Here is a 26,533-nt window from a genome sequence, read left to right on the forward strand (position 1 = left end):
TGCAAAACACGTGCCAAACGCACGCTCTGCTCGCGCTCTGGGCGTGCACGGGACGTGCTCGTCGTAATGCCAGAGCATGCTACAGAGCTTGGGTGAGGCTGGCATTTAGCAGATCTAGGTTAGGAGTAACTGGGAGTCTAGTGGACATGCTTGTTTGATCAAAGGTGCAAGCTCACAATGCAATGTCAAAACTGGTCATGCCTACAGGGTGCTCGATAGAATGCCACATGCACCTAGGCATCTCTTGGGGTGGCCAAAACTTCCAGATTGGGGTCTCTTTAGATGTACAAGTGGGTGGTGAGGTTAGCCAAAAGCAGAAACTTGCTAGTGCAAGTTTTGCAAAACTACAATTCTGGACAGGAAATAAATGACATCATTTCATGAACCAAAAATAATCCAATGGGTGCATGCTCCTGGATTTAGGGGTTTGGTAGGGCTGTCTACAAGTAGAAGAAAGCACAAGATCATTGGAGCAAAATTAAATAGGGTTGTAGTAGAAATCACAAGGCTGGACCAGAATGAAAATGAGGTTGATTCACTCAAAATTTTCAAATAACATCATTGGGTTTTTGCATAAATTTGAATCATATGCTACTACCAACATCCGATAATTTTGGTGGAGGCCAGAAAGAAATATTTAAATGGGTTGTAGTGCAAAATTGCACTATGGACCAGAGAAGGAAAATTGATGCAGAGCTCAACATATTACATGAATAAAAGATATTTTTGTATAAAAGTGATTTAAAAACATCACATGACATCTCCAAATTTTGGTTAGAATTTTAGGTGAATTTATCAAATGGTTGTAGTTCAATTATGGCCATATAACCTTGGAAAAACCATTTTTCAAGAAAATAAAGATCAAGCAATTTAATTAGGTAATTAGTTATACTGATAAAAGAAAAGTTTTTCTTGAGAGGTTAAATAAGTCCAATAACATATTTGAAAGGTTTTCCCTTTAGGGAACAACTCAATGATAATAAGAAAGGAAATGTTTAAAAAAATCAAAAGGGAGTCCAAAAAAAATCAAAGTTTTAATTCCTGGCAAAATTTTTAATTTAATAAAACAAGGCCAAAAATTTGGGGTGTCACAGCCATGCTGTGTACCAGACCTATTGTATACCCTGCCCTGAATTTGTCAAGGGAGTACAATTTTGATCTAGGAGTAGATCACCGGACAACGGTCTGATACATCCATTTTGCATCATGCTTTTATATTGATATTTATTGCATTATGGGCTGTTATTACACATTATGTCACAATACTTATGCCTATTCTCTCTTATTTTACAAGGTTTACATGAAGAGGGAGAATGCCGGCAGCTGGGATTCTGGGCTGGAAAAGGAGCAAATATTAGAGACCTATTCTGCACAGCTCCAAAAGTCCTGAAACTTCACGGAAGTTATTTCCAGAATATATAAAAAATACTGAGCGAAAAAAGTTCCAGAGGGGGGCCACACCCTGGCCACGAGGGTGGGGGGCGCGCCCTACTCCCCTGGCGCGCCCCCCTGCCTCGTGGGCCCCCTGGTGGCCTTCCGATGCCCATATTTGGCTATATGGAGTCTTTCATCTGAGAAAAAAAATCATAAGAAAGCTTACGGGACGAAACTCCGCCGCCACGAGGTGGAACCTTGGCGGAACCAATCTAGGGCTCCGACGGAGCTGTTCTACCGGGGAAACTTCTCTCCGGGAGGGGGAAATCATCACCATCGTCATCACCAACGATCCTCTCATCGGGAGGGGGTCAATCTCCATCAACATCTTCACCAACACAATCTCATCTCAAACCCTAGTTCATCTCTTGTATCCAATCTTTGTATCCAAACCTCATATTGGTACCTGTGGGTTGCTAGTAGTGTTGATTACTCCTTGTAGTTGATGCTAGTTGGTTTACTTGGTTGAAGATCATATGTTCAGATCCAATATGCATATTAATACCCCTCTGAGTATGAACATGAATATGCTTTGTGAGTAGTTACGTTTGTTCCTAAGGACATGGGAGAAGTCTTGCTATTAGTAGTCATGTGAATTTGGTATTCATTCGATATTTTGATGAGATGTATGTTGTCATCCCTCTAGTGGTGTCATGTGAACGTCGACTACATGAAACTTCACCATTGTTTGGTCCTAGAGGGAGGCATTGGGAAGTAATAACTAGATGATGGGTTGCTAGAGTGACAGAAGCTTAAACCCTAGTTTATGCGTTACTTCGTAAGGGGCTGATTTGGATCCATATGTTTCATGGTATGGTTAGGTTTACCTTAATACTTATGTTGTAGTTGCGGATGCTTGCAATAGGGGTTAATCATAAGTGGGATGCTTGTCCAAGTAAGGACAGTACCCAAGCACCGGTCCACCCACATATCAAATTATCAAAGTACCGAACGCGAATCATATGAACGTGATGAAAACTAGCTTGACGATAATTCCCATGTGTCCTCGGGAGCGCTTTCCTTCATATAAGAGTTTATCCAGGCTTGTCCTTCACTACAAAAAGGATTGGTCCATCTTGCTGCACCTTATTTACTTTTATTACTTGCTATTCGTTACCAATTACCTTATCACAAAACTATCTGTTACCGATAATTTCAGTGCTTGCAGAGAATACCTTGCTGAAAACCGCTTATCATTTCCTTCTGCTCTTCATTGGGTTCGACACTCGTACTTATCGAAAGGACTACGATAGATCCCCTGTACTTGTGGGTCATCACGGTCAAAATTATCCTTAGAGGACTAAGGAAATATTTCTTGGTTATGGAGGTGATAAAGAGTTCGTCGTAGAGAGTTACGTTGATGCAAGCTTTGACACCGATCTGGATGACTCTAAGTCACAATCCGGATACATATTGAAAGTGGGAGCAATTAGCTAAAGTAGCTCCATGCAGAGCATTGTAGATATAGAAATTTGCAAAATACATACGGATCTGAATGTGGCAGACCCGTTGAGTAAACTTCTCTCACAAGCAAAACATGATCGCACCTTAGTACTCTTTAGGTGTTAATCACATGGCAATGTGAACTAGGTTATTGACTCTAGTAAACCCTTTGGGTATTGGTCACATGGCGATGTGAACTATAGAGTGTTAAACCACATGACGATGTGAACTATTGGTGTTAAATCACATGGCGATGTGAACTAGATTATTGACTCTAGTGCAAGTGGGAGACTGAAGGAAATATGACCTAGAGGCAATAATAAAGTTGTTATTTATATTTCCTTATATCATGATAAATGTTTATTATTCATGCTAGAATTGTATTAACCAGAAACTTGATACATGTGTGAATACATAGACAAAACAGAGTGTCCCTAGTATGCCCCTACTTGACTAGCTCGTTAATCGTTAGCTTAGCATAATGATCGTTTAGTTTTGTTGCTATTTCTTTCTTCATGACTTATACATGTTCCTCTAACTATGAGATTATGTAACTTCCGAATACTGGAGGAACACCTTGTGTGCTATCAAACATCACAACATAACTGGGTGATTATAAAGATGCTCTACAGGTGTCTCCGATAGTGTTTGTTGAGTTGGCATAGATCGAGATTATGATTTGTCACTCCGTTTATCGGAGAGGTATCTCTGGGCCCTCTTGGTAATGATCATCACTATAAGCCTTGCAAGCAATGTGATTAATGAGTTAGTTGCGGGATGATGCATTACGGAACGAGTAAAGTGACTTGTCAATAACGAGATTGAACTAGGTATGATGATACCGACGATCGAATCTCGGGCAAGTAACATATCAATGACAAAGTAAACAACGTATGTTGTTATGCGGTTTGACCGATAAAGATCTTCATAGAATATGTAGGAGCCAATATGAGCATCCAGGTTCCACTATTAGTTATTGATCGGAGATGTGCCTCGGTCATGTCTACATAGTTCTTGAACTCATAGGGTCTGCACGCTTAACATTCGATGACGATTTGTATTATGAGTTATGTGATTTGATGTACCGAAGTTTGTTCGGAGTCCCGGATGAGATCACAGACATGACGAGGAGTCTCGAAATGGTCGAGAGGTAGAGATTCATATATTTGAAGGTTGCATTCGGACATCGGAATGGTTCCGAGTGATTCTGGCATTTTTTCCGGAGTATCGAGAGGTTACCGGAACCCCCCGAGGAAAGATATGGGCCTTGTGGGCCATAGGAGGGAGGATAACCATCCCACAAGGGGCTGGTTCACACCCCACAAGGGAGGAGGCCGAATTGGACTTGGGAAGGTGGCGCCACCCCCTTTCCTTCTCCTACTCCCTCTCATTCCCCTTTTGCCCCTCCGGTAGAAGGAAAAAGGGTAGGACTCCCCTCTCCCTGGCGCGCCCCTTGTTGGCCGGCCTCTTACTCCCCTCCTTTATATACGGGGGCAAGGGGCACCCCAAAGGCACAACAAACAATCTCCGTATCAGGAAAAAAGGGTAGGACTCCCCTCTCCTTGGCTTGCCCCCTGACCGTCGATGTCCAGATCAAGGTCTCTGTATCAGGAACAAGATTTGTTCTCATCGGATCGATGAAGATTTGATACCTTCCTCGCGCTGGTGCTGGTTCATCGGCTAGATCCCATCGGAGAGGAGGAGGTTCATGGCGGAGGGCTGCACAGAGGAGAGGGACGACCTTGCAGGCACCGCGTCATGCGACTGTCCCTTTGTGACGCCATGCCCAGCGACCCCGGCGACGCGTGCAAGGCCACCAGCACGAAAAGCGGCACCCAAGGACTGGCACCTCGCCAGTGATATCATATTTAATCTCTTCTCTTGATTGTCTTCCACACACTCGCCCATATGTTCTAATTAGTAACTTGCGTCGTCGCCATTGATGTTGTCATCTTCCTTGCAGCGATCGTCAGTGCACTAATGGATGGATCATGTAGGTTGCTTTGCAGGTTGGTTTGAAGACACTAGTAGAATTGCACCCGCACGCTATGAACATTCATGTCATCTTTTCAGATCATCAGGTGATTAGCATGTTGCTTAGATTAGGACACAACGGAGGCTTATCAGCATGTGTGCGACTAACAACCCATTGCAGCTCTGCTTGGTCGATGTGGACTATTCTTTACTCAACACAAGAAAAATTCAGCTGTCTTCGTGGGAAATTAATTGCACAATTATTTCAGACAAGGTTGGTAGTATAGTTATTCCTGCAGGTCCCCTATATAGATGATATTGATATTCATAAATTAGCAACGACAACAAAAGTACCTTTAAGTGTTTGACCCCGACAGAGATCTCATTGATATTGCGGTGTTCAATGTTCAGTATGGGAGTAGTATTATCTTCTATAGATGAGGTGTCAAAGGTACTCCCAACGAATCACGAGAAGATTGCACCATGAGGATGCCGCATAATCAAATGCAAAATATGCATGCACAAAGAATTCAGCAAGCCAACCTACAACGATTCTCCATGTTGCAAAGGTACTCCCAAGCCAACCTACAAGGATTCTCCATGTTTTTTTGAATATGCATGCACACAGAATTAAGCAAGTTGACTCCAACTACCAATTTTCAGAATAATTATGAGGGAATTCTCTCATCTACTTGCTGATCTTGCCTGAATAATTGTTGTACTTGTATAACTACAACCTTGGTATGCAAAACTAAACACCAGATGAGACGTTTTGAATTTTTTACTTCTACTTCACTTCATGCACAAAAAGTATGCCTAATTTCTTCATATTTCCCAAGGTATTTCATGTTACTCATGTCAATGCTGAGGCTTTGTGTCTTAATTTAATGATAAAAATATTGGTAACTTTATCATAGTAAGTAAGAGACTTGTGTATTTTTCTAGTTTAGATAAGATATGGGTCCATTGCAGCATTTTCCCCTTTTATCGCCAACAATGAAGGCAGCCCACGACAAGCAACATCCTCCTTTTTTCTTTCAGGGGAAATGAGCAACATCCTCCTTTACAATGTAGGCCATCTATCCTTCCTGGCAGCCCCACAATCCTCGTTAAGTCTTTAGATCGTCAATTATTTCCTTTTGGGGGTATTTGGATCGTTAATTCCTGAGGCAGATTGTTGGTATTTCAATTAAATGGCAAACATATATAAATTAGTTGAATTTTTTGTATGATCTCGAGGCAGGACAATTTAATTGCGAGTTTCCTTAACGATATTCAATACCCCTCTCATCTTGAACATGAATATGATTTGTGAGTAGTTACTTTTGTTCTTGAGGACATGGTAGAAGTCTTGTTATAAATAATCATGTGAATTTGGTATTTGTTCGATATTTTGATGATATGTATGTTGTTGCTTTCTTTAGTGGTGTCATGTGAACATCGACTACATGACACTTCACCATACTTGGGCCTAAGGGAGGCATTGTGGAGTAATAAGTAGATGATGGGTTGCCAGAGTGACACAAGTTTAAACCCTAGTTTATGAGTTATTCCTTAAGGGGGTGATTGGATCCATATGTTTCATGTTATAGTTAGATTTATCCTAATTATTCTTTCGTAGTTGCGGATGCTTGCGAGACAGGGTAATCATAGGTGGGAGACTTGTTCAAGTAAGAACAGCACCCAAGTACCGGTCCTCGAGAATGCTTTGCTTACTATAAGAGAACGTTCCAGGTTGTCCTTTGATATAAAAAGGAATGTGCCACCTTGCGGCACCTTTGTTACTATTGGTACTTGTTACGAATTACCTTGCTATCAAACTATCTGTTACCGCTATTTTCAATGCTTGCAGAGAATACCTGGCTGAAAACCGCTTATCATTTTGTTCTGCTCCTTGTTGGGTTCGACACTCTTACTTATCGAAAGGACTATGATTGGTCCTGTATACTTGTGGGTCATCAAAAAGTTCCTCCAGGAATTAGGAAGCTTAGCAATCATACAACCCATGACAAATTTGCACTGTAAATCGCACTTACGAAGCTCAAGCTCCTTACCGATGGATATTATCTCATGAGCACGTTCCAATACAGAACGGTTCTCGACCATTTTGTAATCGTGGAACTGCTCGATGACATACATCGCTCTCCAAGCATCGGTGGCGCCGAACTTAGATTCGAGCGCCTCCCACAAGTCTTTGGCAACTTGCATATGTAAATATGCATCAACCAACTTATCTTCGATCACGCTCAGAACTGCTCCGAGAAATACGACAGTGCCTTCCCAGAACGCCTTCTCCTTTTCAGGAGCAATCATTCCAATGGAAGGGGCACCGACGACCCAAAACATGTTCATAGTTGTGAGCCATAAGGTGGTTTTGTTCTGCCAACGCTTAAAGTACGTATCGGTAAACTTATTCGGTTTTAGTGCAACGGCAGAACTACTAGCCGAAAATGGCTACACAAATTAGATTTTTGGATTGGTGACTAACTAGGCATTTTTTCAATTAATTTAATCCAGGAAATAATCATGAACATGGCATTGATAGAACTAACGACATACTGATTACGATCTAGATAAGCGCATACTACGCTAACACTAGACACATCTACACATATTGCTAGTACGACTAACACAAAAATAAATAGGAGCGTGATACGTCTATTTTGCATCATGTTTTCCTATTGTTATTTATAGTGTTTTTAATCAATACAACACCTTGTGGAGCAATTCTAATGTCTTTTTTCTCTTAATATGCAAGATTTACATGAAGAGGGAGATTGCCGACAGCTGGAATTCTGGACCTGAAAAAGCTTTGTCAAAGATATCTATTATGCACATCTCCAAATGAGTTAAAATTTCACAAAGATTTATTTGGAATAACTAAAAAAAATATTGGAGAAAGAAGTACCGGAGGGGGCTGCTACCTCTTGAGCACCACGTTGGTTTTCCCTTGAAGAGGAAAAGGTGATGCAGTAAAGGAGCGTAAGTATTTCCCTCAGTTTTTGAGACCAAGGTATCAATCTAGTACGAGACCACATGCGAGTCACCTCGTACCTACACAAACAAATAAGAACCTCACAACCTACGCGATAAAGGAGTTGTCAATCCCTTCACGGCCACTTGCAAGAGTGAGATCTGATAGAGATAATAATAATAATAAGATAAATACTTTTGGTATTTTTATGATATAGATTCAAAGTAAAGATTGCAAAATAAAATAGATTGGAAACTTGTATAATGGAAAATAGACCCGGGGGCCATAGGTTTCACTAGTGGCTTCTCTCAAGATAGCATAAGTATTACGGTGGGTGAACAAATTACTGTCGAGCAATTGATAGAAAAGCAAATAATTATGAGAATATCAAACCGAACATTGTATTGAGATCCAAAAAGATAGAAGAAGCCATCTAGCTAATAACTATGGACCCGAAGGTCTGAAGTAAACTACTCACACTTCATCGGAGAGGCTATGGTGTTGATGTAGAAGCCCTCCGTGATGGATACCCCCTCCAGCGAAGCTTCGGAACAGGCCCCAAGATGGGATCTCGTGGATACAAAAAGTTACGGCGGTGGAATTAGGGTTTTGGCTCCGTATCTGATCGTTTGGGGGTACGTAGGTATATATAGGAGGAAGGAGTACGTCTGTGGAGCAATAGGGGGCCCATGAGGGTGGAGGGCGCGCCTGGGGCAGGGGGGGTAGGCGCGCCCCCTACCTCATGGCCTCCTCCTTTGTTTCTTGACGTAGGGTCCAAGTCTCGTGGATCATGTTCGGCGAGAAAATCACGTTCCCGAAGGTTTCATTCTGTTTGGAATCCTTTTGATATTCCTTTTCTTCGAAACCCTAAAATAGGCAAAAAACAACCATTTTGGGCTGGGCCTCCGGTTAATAGGTTAGTCCCAAAAATAATATAAAAGTGGATAATAAAGCCAAATAATGTCCAAAATAGTAGATAATATAGCACGGAGCAATCAAAAATTATAGATACGTTGGAGACGTATCAAGCATCCCCAAGCTTAAGTCCTACTCGTCCTCGAGTAGGTAAATGATAAAAACAGAATTTTTGATGCGGAGTGCTACTAGGCATAATTTCAATGTAATTCTTCTTAATTGTGGCATGAATATTCAGATCCGAAAGATTCAAGACAAAAGTTCATATTGACATAAAAATAATAATACATCAAGCATACTAACAAAGCAATTATGTCTTCTCAAAATAACATGGCCAAAGAAAGTTCATCCCTACAAAATCATATAGTTTAGTCATGCTCCATTTTCGTCACACAAGAATGCTCTCATCATGCACAACCCCGATGACAAGACAAGCAATTGTTTCATACTTTAGTAATCTCAAACCTATAAACTTTCACGCAATATATGAGCACGAGCCATGGACATAGCACTATGGGTGGAATAGAATATGATGATGGGGGTTATGTGGAGAAGACAAAAAGGAGAAAGTCTCACATCAACGAGGCTAATCAATGGGCTATGGAGATGCCCATCGATTGATGTTAATGCAAGGAGTAGGGATTACCATGCAACGGATGCACTAGAGCTATAAATGTATGAAAGCTCAACAAAATAAACTAAGTGGGTGTGCATCCAACTTGCTTGCTCACGAAGATCTAGGGCACTTGAGGAGGCCCATTGTGGGAATATACAAGCCAAGTTATATAATGAAAAATTCCCACTAGTATATGAAAGTGACAAAATAAAAGACTCTCTATCATGAAGATTATGGTGCTACTTTGAAGCACACGTGTGGCAAAGGATAGTAACATTGTCCCTTTTTATTTTATTTTTTTATTTGGCCTTTTTTGGCCTTCCTCTTTTTTTGGGACAATGCTCTATTAATGATGATCATCACACTTCTATTTATTTACAACTCAAAGATTACAACTCGATACTAGAACAAAAGATGACTCTATATGAATGCCTCCGGCGGTGTACTGGGATATGCAATGAATCAAGAGTGACATGTATGAAAATTATGAACGGTGACTTTGCCACAAATACTATGTCAACTACATGATCATGCTAAGCAATATGAAAATGATGAATGTGTCATGATAAACGGAATGGTGGAAAGTTGCATGGCAATATATCTCGGAATGGCTATAGAAATGCCATAATAGGTAGGTACGGTGGCTGTTTTGAGGAAGATATAAGGAGGTTTATGTGTGAAAGAGCATATCATATCATGGGGTTTGGATGCACTGACGAAGTTTGCACCAACTCTCAATGTGAGAAAGGGCAATGCACGGTACCGAAGAGGCTAGCAATGATGGAAGGGTGAGAGTGCATATAATCCATATGGACTCAACATTAGTCATAAAGAACTCACATACTTATTGCAAAAATCTACAAGTCATCAAAAACCAAGCACTATGTGCATGCTCCTAGGGGGATAGATTGGTAGGAAAAGACCATCGCTCGTCCCCGACCACCACTCATAAGGAAGACAATCAAAGAACACCTCACGTTTCAAATTTGTTACATAACGTTTACCATACGTGCATGCTACGGGACTTGCAAACTTCAACACAAGCATTTCTCAATTTCACAACTACTCAACTAGCACGACTTAGATATTATTACCTCCATATCTCAAAACAATCATCAAGCATCAAACTTCTCTTAGTATTCAAAACACTCATAAGATTTTTTTACTAATCTTGAATACCTAGCACATTAGGATTATTTAAGAAAATTACCATGCTATTTAAGACTCTCAAAATAATCTAAGTGAAGCATGAGAGATCAATAGTTTGTATAAAACAAATCCACCACCGTGCTCTAAAAGATACAAGTGAAGTACTAGAGCAAAACTATATAACTCAAAAGATATAAGCAAAGCACATAGAGTATTCTAACAAATTCCAAATCATGTATGGCTCTCTACAAAGGTGTTGATACGTCTCCAACGTATCTATAATTTTTGATTGCTCCATGTTATATTATCTACTGTTTTGGACATTATTGGGCTTTATAATCCACTTTTATATTATTTTTGGGACTAACCTATTAACCGGAGGCCCAGCTCAGAATTGCTGTTTTTTGCCTGTTTTAGTGTTTCGAAGAAAAGGAATATCAAACGAAGTCCAAACGGAATGAAACCTTCGGGAACATGATTTTCTCAACGAACAAGACCCAGGAGACTTGGACCCTACGTCAAGACACAAAAGAGGAGGCCACGAGGTAGGGGGCGCGCCTACCCCCCCCCCCCCCAGGCGCGCCCTCCACCCTCGTGGGCCCCCTGTTGCTCCACCGACGTACTCCTTCCTCCTATATATACCTACGTACCCCCAAACGATCAGATACAGAGCCAAAACCCTAATTCCACTGCCGCAACTTTCTGTATCCACAAGATCCCATCTTGGGGCCTGTTCCAGAGCTCCGCCGGAGGGGGCATCGATCGCGGAGGGCTTCTACATCAACACCATAGCCCCTCCGATGAAGTGTGAGTAGTTCACCTCAGACCTACGGGTCCATAGTTAGTATCTAGATGGCTTCTTCTCTCTTTTTGGATCTCAATACAATGTTCTCCCCCTCTCTTGTGGAGATCTATTCGATGTAATCTTCTTTTTGCGGTGTGTTTGTTGAGACCGATGAATTGTGGGTTTATGATCAATTCTATCTATGAACAATATTTGAATCTTCTCTGAATTCTTTTATGTATGATTGGTTATCTTTGCAAGTCTCTTCGAATTATCAGTTTGGTTTGGCCTACTAGATTGATCTTTCTTGCAATGGGAGAAGTGCTTAGCTTTGGGTTCAATCTTGCAGTGTCCTTTCCTAGTGACAGTAGGGGCAGCAAGGCACGTATTGTATTGTTGCCATCGAGGATAACAAGATGGGGTTTTCATCATATTGCATGAGTTTATCCCTCTACATCATGTCATCTTGCTTAAGGCATTACTCTGTTTTCATTAACTTAATACTCTAGATGCATGCTGGATAGCGGACGATGAGTGGAGTAATAGTAGTAGATGCAGGCAGGAGTCTATCTACTTGTCTCGGACGTGATGCCTATATACATGATCATGCCTAGATATTCTCATAACTATGCTCAATTCTGTCAATTGCTCAACAGTAATGTGTTCATCCACCGTAGAATACTTATGCTCTCGAGAGAAGCCACTAGTGAAACCTATGGCCCCCGGGTCTATCTTCATCATATTAATCTCCTACTACTTAGTTATTTCCTTTGCCTTTTTACTTTGCTTTAAATTTACTTTGCATATTTATCACAAAAGTACCAAAAATATAATCTTATCATATCTATCAGATCTCACTCTCGTAAGTGGCCGTGTAGGGATTGACAACCCCTTATCGCGTTGGTTGCGAGGATTTATTTGTTTTGTGCAGGTACGAGGGACTGGCGCGTAGCCTCCTACTGGATTGATACCTTGGTTCTCAAAAACTGAGGGAAATACTTATGCTACTTTGCTGCATCATCCCTTCCTCTTCGGGGAAAACCAACGCAGTGCTCAAGAGGTAGCAAGAAGGATTTCTGGCGCCGTTGTCGGGGAGGTCTACGCAAAAGTCAATATACCAAGTACCCATCACATACCCTTATCTCCCGCATTACATTATTTGCCATTTGCCTCTAGTTTTCCTCTCCCCCACTTCACCCTTGCCGTTTTATTCGCCCTCTCTCTCTATCCTCCCTCTCTTTCTCTATTTTCCTTTTTTGCCCACTTGCTTTTTGTTTGCTTGTGTGTTAGTTCGTTTGCTTGTCGTTATGGCTAGTCCCTTATCTTATCCGTTGTCTCACGAGAATGAAATTCTAAATTTTAAGCAAAGGGAGGGGGGAAATCTAAAAGACGCTTTGTATAGAATTTGCAATGCTCAAAATAGATCTACCAGGAAGCAATCTACTTCCGTTCTTCTTCGCAATTTTTATGTGGGCGTTACTCCTTGGCACCGATATGTCCTTGATACTATTACTGGAGGGAACTTTTTGGGTAGCCATACTTTTGATTCTTATAATACTATGATAGATTTGTTTGGCTCACCCCCTCTTTTGGTTAATGGAACTGTATTAACTTTGGAGCATGTAATGCAAAGACTTGAAATTATTGAAAATAAGGGTGCTACCGTAGAGTTAATTGAAAATTTGGATAAAAAGATCCACAACCGAATCTCTCAATATGGATCTAAAGTAGGAGTCACTTTAAAAATATTAAAGAGAAGGAACCCATAGTTAATGAGAAAATAAATCACGATTCCACTAGAATCGATAAACTTGAGGATATTATTACCAACTTGGGAACCGCTTTTTGTTTCGTAAAAAAATACACCAAGTCCTCCTGCTTATGTATGTTCCTAAAAATAAGAGTGAATCCTCTAGCAAGGAAGCTGCGGATCTCAAATCTATAAGTATTCATCCCAATCATTTTTCTTTCATTAAGGAACCATTTGTTACAAATGATTTTTTCGATCTTGTGCCTAAAAGTTTGATAATCAATAAAAAGAAATAAATTCCTAAAGATGGTAGATGCCTCATTGAAGAATTGCCTACCAAAGATGGCAATACCTAGATCTATCCTTGCTTGTTATGCCTAGCTAGGGGCGTTAAACAATAGCGCTTGTTGGGAGGCAACCCAACTTTATTCCTTGATTTTTGCTCCTGTTTAGTAATAAATAATTTATCTAGCCTATGTTTTGGTTGTGTCTTTTGTGTTTAATTAGTGTTTGTGCCAAGTAGAACCGTTGGGAAGACTTGGGGAAAGTCTTGTTACACTTGCTGTAAAAACAGAAACTTTAGCGCTCACGAGAACTGCTGCCATTTTTATTTGGAAAGTGCTATTTAGTTAATTATTTTTTCAGATTATTAATAGATAAATTCCTCACGTCCAGAAATTTATTTTAGAATTTTTGGGGTTCCAGATCTTGCGCTAGCTACAGATTACTACAGACTGTTCTGTTTTTGACAGATTCTGTTTTTCGTGTGTTGTTTGCTTATTTTGATGAATCTATGGCTAGTAAAATAGTTTATAAACCATAGAGAAGTTGGAATACAGTAGGTTTAACACCAATATAAATAAATAATGAGTTCATTACAGTAACTTGAAGTGTTTCTTTCACTAACGGAGCTCACGAGATTTTCTACTTTCAGTTTTGTGTTGTGAAGTTTTCAAGTTTTGGGTAAAGATTTGATGGATTATGGAACAAGGAGTGGCAAGAGACTAAGCTTGGGGATGCCCATGGCACCCCCAATATAATCTAAGGACACCTAAAAGCCAAATCTTGGGGATGCCCCGGAAGGCATCCCCTCTTTCGTCTACTTCTATCGATAACTTTACTTGGAGCTATATTTTTATTCGCCACATGATATGTGTTTTGCTTGGAGCGTCTTGTATGATTTGAGTCTTTGCTTTTTAGTTTACCACAACCATCCTTGCTTTACACACCTTTTGAGAGAGCCATACATGATTTGGAATTTGTTAGAATACTCTATGTGCTTCGCTTATATCTTTTGAGTTATATAGTTTTGCTCTAGTACTTCCCTTATATCTTTTAGAGCACGGTGGTGGATTTGTTTTATAGAAACTATAGATCTCTCATGCTTCACTTAGATTATTTTGAGAGTCTTAAATAGCATGGTAATTTGCTTAAAATCCTAATATTCTAGGTATTCAAGATTAGTAAAATTTTCTTATGAGTGTTTTGAATACTAAGAGAAGTTTGATGCTTGATGATTGTTTTGAGATATGGAGGTAATAATATCAAAGTCGTGCTAGTTGATTAGTTGTGAAATTGAGAAATGCTTGTGTTGAAGTTTGCAGGTCCCGTAGCATGCACGTATGGTAAACGTTATGTAACAACTTTGAAACATGAGGTGTTATTTGATTGTCCTCCTTATGAGTGGCGGTCGGGGACGAGCGATGGTCTTTTCCTACCAATCTATATCCCCCTAGGAGCATGCACGTAGTGCCGAGGTTTTTGATGACTTGTAGATTTTTGCAATAAGTATGTGAGTTCTTTATGACTAATGTTGAGTCCATGGATTATACGCACTCTCACCCTTCCATCCTTGCTAGCCTCTTCGGTACCGTGCATTGCCCTTTCTCACATTGAGAGTTGGCGCAAACTTCGCCGGTGCATCCAAACCCCGTGATATGATACGCTCTTTCACACATAAACCTCCTTATATCTTCCTCAAAACAGCCACCATACCTACCTATTATGGCATTTCCATAGCCATTCCGAGATATATTGCCATGCAACTTTCCACCATTCCGTTTATCATGACACATTCATTATTGTCATATTGCTTAGCATGATCACGTAGTTGACATAGTATTTGTGGCAAAGCCACTGTCCATAATACTTTCATACATGTCACTCTTGGTTCATTGCATATCCCGGTACACCGCCGGAGGCATTCATATAGAGTCATACTTTGTTGTAGTATCGAGTTGTAATCATTAAGTTGTAAATAAATAGAAGTGTGATGATCATCATTTTCTAGAGCATTGTCCCAAGTGAGGAATTATAAAAAAGGAGAGAAAGGCCAAATAAAAAAAAGAGAAAGGCCAAACAAAAAAATGAAAGAAAAAGAGAGAAGGGACAATGTTACTATCCTTTGCCACACTTGTGCTTCAAAGTAGCACCGTAATCTTCATGATAGAGAGTCTCTTGTTTTGTCACTTTCATATACTAGTGGGAATTTTCATTATAGAACTTGGCTTGTATATTCCAACAATGGGCCTCCTCAAGTGCCCCAGGTCTTCATGAGCAAGCAAGTTGGATGCACACCCACTTAGTTTCTTTTGTTGAGCTTTCATACATTTATAGCTCTAGTGTATCCGTTGCATGGCAATCCTTACTCCTTGCATTAACATCAATCGGTGGGTATCTCCATAGCCCATTGATTAGCCTCGCTGATGTGAGACTTTCTCCTTTTTTGTCTTCTCCACATAACCCCCCTCATTATATTCTATTCCACCCATAGTGCTATGTCCATGGCTCGCGCTCATATATTGCGTGAAAGTTTATAGGTTTGAGATTACTAAAGTATGAAACGATTGCTTGGCTTGTCATCGGGGTTGTGCATGATGACAGCATTCTTGTGTGATGAAAATGGAGCATGACTAAACTATATGATTTTGTAGGTATGAACTTTCTTTGGCCATGTTATTTTTAGAAGACATAATTGCTTTGTTAGTATGCTTGAAGTATTACTATTTTTATGTCAATATAAACTTTTGTCTTCAATCCTTCGGGTCTGAATATTCATACCACAATTAAGAAGAATTACATTAAAATTATGCCAAGTAGCACTCCGCATCAAAAATTCTGTTTTTATCCTTTACCTACTCGAGGATGAGCAGGAATTAAGCTTGGGGATGCTTGATACGTCTCCAATGTATCTATAAGTTTTGATTGCTCCATGCTATATTACCCACTGTTTTGGACATTATTGGGCTTTATTATCCACTTTTATATTATTTTGGGACTAACCTATTAACCGGAGGCCCAGCCCAGAATTGTGGTTTTTTGCCTGTTTTAGGGTTTCGAAGAAAAGGAATATCAAACAGAGTCCAAACGGAATGAAACCTTCAGGAACGTGATTTTCTCAACGAACAAGACCCAGGAGACTTGGACCCTACATCAAGACATAAAAGAGGAGGCCACGAGGTAGGGGCGCGCCTACCCCCCCAGGCGCGCCCTCCACCCTCGTGGGCCCCCTGTTGCTCCACCGACGTACTCCTTCCCCCTATATATACCTACGTACCCCCAAACGATCATATACGGAGCCAAAACCCTAATTCCACCGCCGCAACTTTCTGTATCCACGAGATCCCATCTTGGGGCCTGTTCCGGAGCTCCGTCGGAGGGGGCATCGATCACGGAGGGCTTCTACATCAACACCATAGCCTCTCCGATGAAGTGTGAGTAGTTCACCTCAGACCTACGGGTCCATAGTTAGTAGCTAGATGGCTTCTTCTCTCTTTTTGGATCTCAATACAATGTTCTCCCCCTCTCTTGTGGAGATCTATTTGATGTAATCTTCTTTTTGCGGTGTGTTTGTTGAGACCGATGAATTGTGAGTTTATGATCAAGTCTATCTATGAACAATATTTGAATCTTCTCTGAATTCTTTTATGTATGATTGGTTACCTTTGCAAGTCTCTTCTAATTATCAGTTTGGTTTGGCCTACTAGATTGATCTTTCTTGCAATGGGAGAAGTGCTTAGCTTTTGGTTCAATCTTGCGGTGTCCTTTCCCAGTGACAGTAAGATCAATCTAGTAGGCCAAACCAAGCTGATAATTAGAAGAGACTTGCAAAGATAACCAATCATACATAAAAGAATTCAGAGAAGATTCAAATATTGTTCATAGATAGACTTGATCATAAACTCACAATTCATCGGTCTCAACAAACACACCGCAAAAAGAATATTACATCGAATAGATCTCCACAAGAGAGGGGGAGAACATTGTATTGAGATCCAAAAAGAGAGAAGAAGCCATCTAGCTACTAACTATGGACCCGTAGGTCTGAGGTGAACTACTCACACTCCATCGGAGGGGCTATGGTGTTGATGTAGAAGCCCTCCGTGATCGATGCCCCCTCCGGCGGAGCTCCAGAACAGGCCCCAAGATGGGATCTCGTGGATACAGAAAGTTGCGGCGGTGGAATTAGGGTTTTGGCTCTGTATCTAATCGTTTGGGGGGTACGTAGGTATATATAGGAGGAAGGAGTACGTCGGTGGAGCAACAGGGGGCCCACGAGGGTGGAGGGCGCGCCTGGGGGGGGTAGGCGCGCCCCCTACCTCTTGGGCTCCTCTTTTGTGTCTTGATGTAGGGTCCAAGTCTCCTGGGTCTTATTCGTTGAGAAAATCAAGTTCCCGAAGGGTTCATTCCGTTTGGACTCCGTTTGATATTCCTTTTCTTCGAAACCCTAAAATAGGCAAAAACAACAATTCTGGGCTGGGCCTCCGGTTAATAGGTTAGTCCCAAAAATAATATAAAAGTGGATTATAAAGCCCAATAAGTCCAAAACAGTAGATAATATAGCATGGAGCAATCAAAAACTATAGATACGTTGCAGACATATCACAACACCAACAACATAATCACTAGCATCGCACATAAGTTCAAAGGGTAAATTCCAATCAGGTGGCTAAACAATAGGTGCATAAATCAAGGCTTTGTTAAGTATTTCAAATGCTTCTACACAATCATCATCAAAAACAAAAGGAACATCTTTTTGCAAGATATTAGTGAGAGGCCTAGAAAATTTTAGACAAATCTTTAATAAACCTCCTATAGAAACCAGCATGACCAAGGAAACTTCTTATCTCTTTGATATCTTTAGGACATGCATCTTTTCAATAGCATAAACTTTAGCTTCATCACCTTCAATACCTCTTTCAGAAATTTTATGCCCGAAGACAATACCTTCATTAAACATAAAGTGACACTTCTCCCAATTCAAGACAAGATTAGTTTCTTCACATCTCTGCAAAACTCAATCAAGGTTGCTTAAGCAATCATCAAAAGAAGTTTCGTAAACGAAGAACTCATCCATGAAAACCTCAACAATCTTTTCACAGAAGTCAGAGAATATAACAGTCATACATCTTTGAAAGGTAGCAGGTGCATTGCATAAACCAAAAGGCATACGTCTATAAGCAAAAGTACCAAAAGGGCAAGTAAAAGTGGTCTTTTCTTGGTCCTCTTTTGACACAGGTATTTGAGACAAACCAGAATAACCATCTAGAAGGAAAAAATGTGTATGTTTGGACAATCTTTCTAGCATTTGATCAATAAAAGGTAGAGGGTAATAATCTTTTCTAGTAGCTTTGTTTAATTTGTGAAAATCAATTACCATTCTATAATCTGTAACAATTCTTTGTGGAATCAATTCATTCTTATCATTGGGAACAACAGTAATACCCCCCTTAGGGACACAATGAACGGGACTTACCCATCTACTATCCGCAGTAGGATAAATTATACCCGCCTCCATAAGCTTTAGTATTTCATTTCTTACCACTTCTTTCATCTTAGGATTTAACTGTCGTTGATGATCAACAACTGGTTTAGCATCGGGCTCCATATTAATTTTGTGCTGACATAGAGTGGGACTAATGCCCTCAAGATCATCAAGAGTATATCCAATAGCGGCACAGTGCTTCTTCAGAGTTTCCAATAATTTCTTTTCTTCATGCTCTGAAAGGTTAGCACTAATAATAACTGGATATATCTTATTTTCATCAAGATAAGCATATTTCAAAGTATCAGGTAATTGTTTAAGCTCAAACACGGGATCACCCTTGGGTGGAGGAGGATCTCTAAGGATTTGAACAGGCAAATTGTGTTTCAAAATAGGCATTTGGTTAAATAATATTTCATCTAATTCCTTTCTTTCATTCATAAACATATAATTTTCATGGTCTAGCAAATATTGTTCTAAAGGATCAGTAGGAGGCACGACAATAGAAGAAAGACCAATAATTTCATCCTTACTAGGCAATTCTTTATCATGGGGTTGTCTATGAAATTCAGAGAAATTAAAATCATGAGACACATCCCAAAACTGACAGTAACTATTTCCTTTTCACAATCTATCTTATCATTAACAATTTTCAAGAAAGGTCTACCAAATATAATGGGACAAAAGTCATCTTGTGGGGAACCAAGAACAAGAAAATCAGCAGGGTATTTTTTCCCCACACAAGACTTCAACATATCTAACAATCCCAATTGGTGATATAGTATCTCTATTGGCAAGCTTAATAGTAACATCAATATCTTCTATCTCAGCAGGTGCAATATCATTCATAATTTCTTGATATAAAGTAAAAGGAATTGCACCCACACTAGCACCCACATCACATAAGCCATGATAAAAATGATCTCCTATTTCTCTACTCTTATAAAAAACCGAGTTGCTGATGATGGTGTGCCTGCCATCTTGTAATATAGACCGTCCGATCTATATATAACGGACATAAAGCAAACTATGACAATTTTACAAAAAAACCTCACCTCTCTCCAAATTTACAGATAAGGCCTTGCCTCATTCATCCTTATCTCCAACAACCTCATTGCTGAGCAATTAAAAAAGGAAGTCTCTGGAACAATCTGGCATGGTGGCCGCCTGCCGGCGCCGTCCATCCCCATGCCCCCACCGAGTCTGACCACCAGTCACCTCCACGCCCAACTCCTCCTCACCTTATCTCTCATCTTTCTCGAGATATCATTTTTTTGATGAAATTCTCGAGATACCATTTTTCCGATAAAACTCTCGAGATATCATTAGTTTTTACACATGGGATTACTCCTGCATGGGTCAATCACAACAAGTGTTTTGTAAAAAATGCATCTTGATGTTCTGTGCAATGCACGGGCATCTTGCTAGTTAACAGAAATAACGGGCATGCCAACAACAGGTCTATGTTTATGTTTAATATCGGGTCTAGCAATCCTAGCAGCTTCATCACAGAAATAAATAACACGCCCATCAATATTATCAACCAAGATATCTTTAACCATAGCAATACTAGGTTCAACTTTAATTTGTTTAGGGGGTGTAGGTGTCCTAGTGTTACTCTTACGAACCACTTTAAAAGGTGGTCTCTCAATATAAGCAGTAGGAACAATAGGATCAACGTTATAAATAACAATTTCTTATTCAACTTTAATAGGTTCTACTACTTTCACTTCAATGGGAGGAGGATATTTAAACGAGTTCTCCTTAGGGAGATCAACATGAGTAGAAAATGATTCACATAAAGAAGCTACTATCTCAGAGTCAAGTCCATATTTAGTGCTAAATTCATGAAAATCATCGGTATCCATAAAATATTTAACACAATCAAACTTAAGGTTTATACCTTATAGGATCGAAAGTATGTCTAGAGGGGGGGTGATTAGACTACTTGACCAAATAAAAGTCTATCCTTTTCCCAATTTTAAGTCTTGGCAGATTTTAACAACTTACCACAAGTCAAGTAATGAACCTACACATGCAATTCTAAGAGTATAGCAGCGGAATGAAAAACAATTGCATATGAAGGTAAAGGGAGGAGTTTGGAGGGAGCAAACGCAATGTAGACACGGAGATTTTTGGCGTGGTTCCGATAGGTGCTGCTAACGTACATCCACATTGATGGAGACTTCAACCCACAAAGGGTAACAGTTGCACGAGTCCACGGAGGGCTCCACCCACGAAGGGTCCATGAAGAAGCAATCTTGTCTATCCCACCATGGCCATCGCCCACGAAGGACTTGCCTCACTAGGGTATATCTTCACGAAGTAGGCGATCTCCTTGCTCGTACAAACTCCTTGGTTCAACTCCACAATCTTGACGGAGGCACCCAAGTGACACCTAACCAATCTAGGAGACACCACTCTCCAAAAGGTAATAGACGGTGTGTTGATGATGAACTCCTTGCTCTTGTGCTTCAAATGATAGTCTCCCCAACACTCAGCTCTCTCTCATAGGATTGGATTTGGTGGAAAGAGGGTTTGAGTGGAAAGCAACTTGGGGAAGGCTAGAGATCAAGATTTATGTGGTTGGAATGGAATATCTTGACCTCAACACAAGTGTAGGTGGTTCTCTCTCAGAAAATATGTGTTGGAAGTGTAGGCATGTTCTGATGGATGTCTTCATTAATGAAGAGTGGGTGGAGGGGTATATATAGCCTCCACACAAAATCTAACCGTTACACACAGATCACCAAACTCGGTGGGACTGAATCATGAAACTCGGTTAGACCGATTTAGTTCAAAATGTGAACATTAGGATTTTCGATGGGATCGACACATCAAATTGGTGGGACCGATTCCATTAGGGTTAGGGCATAATGTAATCTCGGTGAGACCGATTACACAAACTCGGTGGGACCGATTTTGGTAATAGGCAAACAGAGAGTTGGTCAGGCAAACTCGGTGGGACGGATTCGCTCATCTCGGTTAGACCGAAATGTTACAAAGGGGAAATAGAGAGTTTGCATTTCAATCTCGGTGTGACTGATCATTCATCTCGGTTGGACCGAAACGTTACGAAGGGAAACAGAGAGGTTGCAATCCCATCTCGGTGAGACCGAGATCCCTATCGGTGAGACCGAAATGACTAGGGTTTGTGGCAGTGGCTATTCAAGTGAACTCGGTGGCGCCGGGTAGGAAATTTCGGTGGCGCCGAGTTTGACTTTTGGTTTGGGACATATGTGGATATGAGAAAGTAGTTGAGTGTTTTGGAGCATATCACTAAGCATTTTGAGCAAGTAACTCATTAAGCAACACCTCATCCCCTTTTAATAGTATTGGCTTTTCCTATGGACTCAATGTGATCTTGGATCACTAAAAGTTAAAATGTAGAGTCTTGAGCTTGAGCCAACATGTCTTCTTAGTATTTTGAGGGGTCCACTTTCTAATCCATGCCATGCCAAATATTGAGCTTTCCTGAAATATTTATCTTGAAATAGCATTAGCTCAATGGGCTATATGTTGTTAGGAATTACCAAAACCACCCAGGGATAGTTGCACTTTCAATCTCCCCCTTTTTGGTAATTGATGACAACATATAGATCAAAGCTTCGACAAATGATAATACTATTGAAAAACATCATCGCTTTGAGAAGTGTGTGATAAGCAAGAGCCCCCCTAAATTTGTGCATTATTTAAAATTTGCCTTTGAATGCAAATGCACAATCGATTAGGATCATGGGTTACTCTTCCATGTCACATACATCTTGGTGGAGCGCTCAAAATGATAGAAATTAAAAGCATGCACTCATCACCAAGCAAGTGAATGATCATATATGGATATAAAAGATAGTATCATCTAAACAAGCATTAAGGTAGCAAATGATCAATCACATGATCACACAAGTATCTCACATAAGGACATAAAGTATCTCACACAATAAAAGGTTCAACCAAAGGCAAAGAAGCAAAACACTCTCTCGAAGCCTATGATCTATACATATTTCTCCTCCTTTGGCAACAAGTTACCAAAAAGTTCAAATATGCATAGTGATATGCGTCTCTCAGGCTTGGTCTTCGGGAGGTGGTGTAGAGAGAACTCCAAGGACGAAGGCCTCTGATGATGTAGTTGGAGCTAGTGGAGTGGCTGCTGGAGGTGGTACTGAGGCTGTGGCTGCTGGTGCTAATGTTGTAGCTCTAGAATCTGTCACGGGCATGGCAACAGACCTCTGACTCCTTGGCACTCGCTGAAATGCATCTGTGGTTGCCTTGCCTCTCTTCTGCTTCCTCCTGAAGATGCTCAAGTGCTGTTTGAATCTCAGTTACCTTCAGATCAAGATCATAAAATTTAGTTTCTACGATCCTCTCCAAGCTCTCCTGGTTTTGAGTCAGGGTGGCCAAGCCCTTCTCAATCCTCAGTGTAGACTGGATCAGATATGCAAGTTGATATTGCTTGCTCTTCAGGAAAAACCTGAGATGCCTCTTCAACACCTGACATCTTGGCAGCTTTCTCAGCCTTTGCTTTGGCTCTCTTCTCCTGTGCTTGAACGGATGATGGTTCCTCCTCATTCATCACAACAGTATTATCTTCAAAATCAGGATACAGGGGTAGATGCTCCTTATCCAACAGATATGTTCTTGTTCCCATCTTGGAGTTGATGAGCTCCTGAATGTGTGGAGAATACCCACAGCTTCTCTTCTGGTCAGCAGCAGTCCTCTTGATTGTCTCTACAATCAGACTCATGACCTTGAACTTCCGAGGGACATCAAAAAGCTGTAGCAGGTTGATAGAGTGCCCTCTGATCATCTTGTGATCTCCTGACTTGGGTAGAAGATTGTGCCTTAGGATCCACTTAATAGTAGGCAGACCAGACAACAAGAAATGTACAAATCCAAGCTTGTGAGTCTCCAAAGCTTTATCTGGGATCTCCTTGTACATGTTAGCCATAGTGGTGTGGTCCTTATTCTTCTTGGCATACACATCCAAGTCATCCTCATGTTCTTCTGGGGCATTTATCAATTTTGCCCATTATTCAACTGTGGATTAGTACCTAGTACCTTCTGACATCCAAACAATCTTCCCATCTGGGTAAAAGTGAGCAATGGAGTAAAACTGCATGATCAGCTCATCATTCCATTTTGTGAGCTTCTGTCCAAGAAACTCATCTACTCCACATGCTTTGAAGTTGTCATAAACTCCTCCTGCGAAGTGATCTTCATTATGAATTCCCAATCAAGCCATCTCATGTCACACACAATGGGCTTCTTGTCAAGCAGAATAGTTTCATAGAAGTCTTGCTATTCCTTTGTGTGAAACCTGTAGTCAACTGTAGTCCTTCTCCTCACAGCATAGGGATCAGACTATCTCCACAATCTCAGTCCTGAATCTTTTTTGATGTGCATGTTCTCAGCGACTGGATGAGCATCATTGTGGTCTGGAATCTTGGGATTCAATTTTCTCAAAATAAGAAACTCATCATCTTATTCTTCAGCTTCAGGCACTGGGGCCTTGTTCTTTTCTTCAGCGGGTATACTTCTGGTGTTCCTCTTGGGCTTAGGAGGCTTCTGAGCTTGAGCTTTGGGGGAAACTTTGGGCTTTGATGTTGCAGCCCCTGACTTTATAGCATCTCGCATAAGCTTCTGAGCTTTGGGTACTGGAGCATCCTCTTCTTCTTCATCTTCAGAGGGATCTTTCATCATGGAGGGCTTGCCAATGACTCTGGCAATGGTCTTCTTGACTCTTTCCTTTCTCTTATTTCCCTCTCCAACTTCTTTGGGTTCAAGAGTGAACTCCATTGTCTCTTGAGTAGAGGCTCTGGCCTTAGACATAGGAATTATCTTTGCTGGAGCCTTCCTATTCATTCCTGGCTTAACTATAGCAGCTGTGCCATACTCCTTTTTCAACACCTTCTTCTTGGAGCTTACTTCCTCCACAGTGGCAACATAATCCTCATCCTCAGATTATGAGGTTCTCTTCTCCCTAGATCCGGTGACTGCCTTTGGCAAGTTGCTGGGAGTGCTCCTGCTGCCATCATCAGAAGTGCTCGAGGGATCTGAACCCTCACTCGGCTGCACATGTTCCTCAGACTTGTTCTGACTGTCACTCTGATCAGACATATTTGCAAACTCACTGATAGCAGACCCTGTGAATAGATGTAGATGAGATAGAGTGGATGAGCATCACAAAGTGCAGAGTTTTTTTTGCAAAACATATGACTTAAAAACTTAGTTTTAGTTCTCCACAAAAATCATTTCGGAGCTACCGATTTGTAAACTCGGTGATACCGAAGCATCTTTTGGAACCTAAACTAGTGAACTCGGTCAGACCGAGTCACAGTTTGGTGGCACCGAGACTACTAGGGTTTCACAGAGAATCGAACTCAGTCACACCAATTTGCAGTTTTCGATCAGACTGGAAATTGCAAGTGCTATGGCCTAAGCCAAATCGGTGAGACCGATTTCTACAACTCGGTCGGTCCGAGATGAGTTCGGCAGAGACCTAACCCTAAATTTTCAAATCAAATCTAACCTAAAGGATGTTTTCAGTGGATAGAGTGTTTGCATACGTGGTAAGGATCATGGCAAAAACAATGTGCTATGAATCAGATGTAAAAGAATAGCACAAAGGTTGAACCCATACCCTAGTTCGGCGGGGGTTTGCTACGGTGACAACGGCGGAGCACATTTCCGTTGGCGGCGATGGAAACCAGCGGCGGGAGATCGCTGGCGGCGAGGAGACGATCCAGAGACCCAATGAGGTAGAGCAGGACACACGCGCGGGCTAAGGAGTTTGAAGAAATTTTCAAAATCTTACCCGTGAGTATATATATCCCGACCCTGTCGGTGTGACCGAGTGGAACAACTCGGTGGCACCGAGATGCAGAACTGCAAGCGGTTACTGCAACTCGCCGAAAAGTTCAAATCGGTTGCACCGATATTGAAAACCTAGATCAACTTAGTGATCTCGGTGTGATCGAAATGGATGAATCGGTCATACAGAAATGCACAAAGAGGTTTTGGAATTTTAAGTCTATGACGAACCGGGGACTCTGAGTGCTCCTCACACAGAGTGGTTCGAATATGACTTGATCAAACTTTGTGATGTAGCATGAATAGAGTTTGAGACGATAAAAGCATAGATAGCTAGAGGAGGTCCTTAGGCATTCTTGTGCATCCATTTGGCAAAAGAGAAAATGCCAAACAATCAAGGCAACAAATGGATCTCCTCGAATGAGTAAAACATGCAACCAACTTGTTCACATAATAAGATGGCAAATGAAATATGTGGCAAAGCATGCACAATCCCTCTAGCATCTATCAAGCAATTTGGCGATGACTAGGTCATCTATATATGAGTATATTGACTGAGGAGTCAAATGAGAACATTTGATCGTAGGTCATACTCATCGTTTAAGCACAAGTGGGGTTACCACTTTTACATAATGCATTGTTGTGCTCACACCGTTAGAGTTGCTTTAGCTCAATTGATTTGAGTAAAACTCCCCCTAGATGTGATATACCCCCTAGGAGGGATGAACTAACCTTGGGTTTTGTCGATGATGACTTCATGTAGGTGTTGAATATGTAGGTGCTCAAAGTTGATGTAGATCATTCGGAGCAATCCTTTGGAGTGAGTTGCACTTTCAATACCTACACGGGTTAGTCCCACAAGGAACAAACAAGGATATCCATAGACATAGAGTGATATTCACATGAGATGATGTCCATGAATG

Source organism: Triticum urartu, chromosome 2A (genome assembly GCF_056163025.1).
Source record: "Triticum urartu cultivar PI428250 chromosome 2A, HENAU_Tu73, whole genome shotgun sequence".
Lineage (NCBI taxonomy): Eukaryota > Viridiplantae > Streptophyta > Magnoliopsida > Poales > Poaceae > Triticum > Triticum urartu.